The sequence below is a fragment of the Nerophis lumbriciformis genome, linkage group LG15, assembly GCF_033978685.3.
Source record: "Nerophis lumbriciformis linkage group LG15, RoL_Nlum_v2.1, whole genome shotgun sequence".
NCBI classification, from domain to species: domain Eukaryota; kingdom Metazoa; phylum Chordata; class Actinopteri; order Syngnathiformes; family Syngnathidae; genus Nerophis; species Nerophis lumbriciformis.
In genome coordinates, this window is record NC_084562.2 from 28,657,501 (window position 1) to 28,660,000 (window position 2,500).

General features: G+C 32.4%; 1 protein-coding gene across 4 annotated transcripts in view; it reads left to right on the forward strand.

Moving 5' to 3' along the window:
• scml2 (Scm polycomb group protein like 2) overlaps positions 1-2,500 on the forward strand; it is a 72,350-nt gene that overhangs the window by 55,468 nt on the left and 14,382 nt on the right. The window lies entirely within an intron of this gene.

Genomic DNA, 2,500 nt, shown 5'->3' on the forward strand with positions numbered 1-2,500 from the left:
TGAACTAAACACTACAAAGTTGTCACATACTGATGAACTAAACACTACAAAGTTGTCACATACTGATGAACTAAACACTACAAAGTAATGATGAACTAAACACTACAAAGTACTGATGAACTAAACACTACAAAGTTGTCACATACTGATGAACTAACACTACAAAGTTCTCACATACTGATGAACTAAACACTACAAAGTTGTCACATACTGATGAACTAAACACTACAAAGTCGTCACATACTGATGAACTAAACACTACGAAGTTCTCATATTGATGAACTAAACACTACAAAGTCCTCACATACTGATGAACTAAACACTACAAAGTTCTCACATACTGATGAACTAAACACTACAAAGTTGTCACATACTGATGAACTAAACACCACAAAGTACTGATGAACTAAACACTACAAAGTTCTCATACTGATGAACTAAACACTACAAAGTACTGATGAACTAAACACTACAAAGTCCTCACATACTGATGAACTAAACACTACAAAGTACTGATGAACTAAACACTACAAAGTCCTCACATACTGATGAACTAAACACTACAAAGTTCTCATATTGATGAACTAAACACTACAAAGTTCTCATTTACTGATGAACTAAACACTACAAAGTACTGATGAACTAAACACTACAAAGTTCTCATATTGATGAACTAAACACTACAAAGTTCTCACATACTGATGAACTAAACACTACAAAGTTGTCACATACTGATGAACTAAACACTACAAAGTACTGATGAACTAAACACTACAAAGTACTGATGAACTAAACACTACAAAGTTGTCACATACTGATGAACTAAACACTACAAAGTTCTCACATACTGATGAACTAAACACTACAAAGTTCTCACATACTGATGAACTAAACACTACAAAGTTGTCACATACTGATGAACTAAACACTACAAAGTCCTCACATACTGATGAACTAAACACTACAAAGTCCTCATACTGATGAACTAAACACTACAAAGTTGTCACATACTGATGAACTAAACACTACAAAGTTGTCACATACTGATGAACTAAACACTACAAAGTTGTCACATACTGATGAACTAACACTACAAAGTTCTCACATACTGATGAACTAAACACTACAAAGTTGTCACATACTGATGAACTAAACACTACAAAGTCGTCACATACTGATGAACTAAACACTACGAAGTTCTCATATTGATGAACTAAACACTACAAAGTCCTCACATACTGATGAACTAAACACTACAAAGTTCTCACATACTGATGAACTAAACACTACAAAGTTGTCACATACTGATGAACTAAACACCACAAAGTACTGATGAACTAAACACTACAAAGTTCTCATACTGATGAACTAAACACTACAAAGTACTGATGAACTAAACACTACAAAGTCCTCACATACTGATGAACTAAACACTACAAAGTACTGATGAACTAAACACTACAAAGTCCTCACATACTGATGAACTAAACACTACAAAGTTCTCATATTGATGAACTAAACACTACAAAGTTCTCATTTACTGATGAACTAAACACTACAAAGTACTGATGAACTAAACACTACAAAGTTCTCATATTGATGAACTAAACACTACAAAGTTCTCACATACTGATGAACTAAACACTACAAAGTTGTCACATACTGATGAACTAAACACTACAAAGTACTGATGAACTAAACACTACAAAGTACTGATGAACTAAACACTACAAAGTTGTCACATACTGATGAACTAAACACTACAAAGTTCTCACATACTGATGAACTAAACACTACAAAGTTCTCACATACTGATGAACTAAACACTACAAAGTTGTCACATACTGATGAACTAAACACTACAAAGTCCTCACATACTGATGAACTAAACACTACAAAGTCCTCATACTGATGAACTAAACACTACAAAGTTCTCACATACTGATGAACTAAACACTACAAAGTTGTCACATACTGATGAACTAAACACTACAAAGTAATGATGAACTAAACACTACAAAGTTCTCATACTGATGAACTAAACACTACAAAGTCCTCACATACTGATGAACTAAACACTACAAAGTTCTCACATACTGATGAACTAAACACTACAAAGTTGTCACATACTTATGAACTAAACACTACAAAGTTGTCACATACTGATGAACTAAACACTACAAAGTTGTCACATACTGATGAACTAAACACTACAAAGTACTGATGAACTAAACACTACAAAGTTCTCATACTGATGAACTAAACACTACAAAGTCCTCACATACTGATGAACTAAACACTACAAAGTATAAAATATTTCATAGGTAAAATATTGCATATTTTGTGTGTTTCCTTTAAAAAAAAAGGACATAAAACAAAAAAACAAAAAATACATACAAGAAATTCTAAAATAAAAGTTGATTCAGAGACTTAAGTGTTGATTAGTAATAAAAAAACACTTTCATGACTGAGACCTTTTTTTAATTGTTCATGCTGAAAA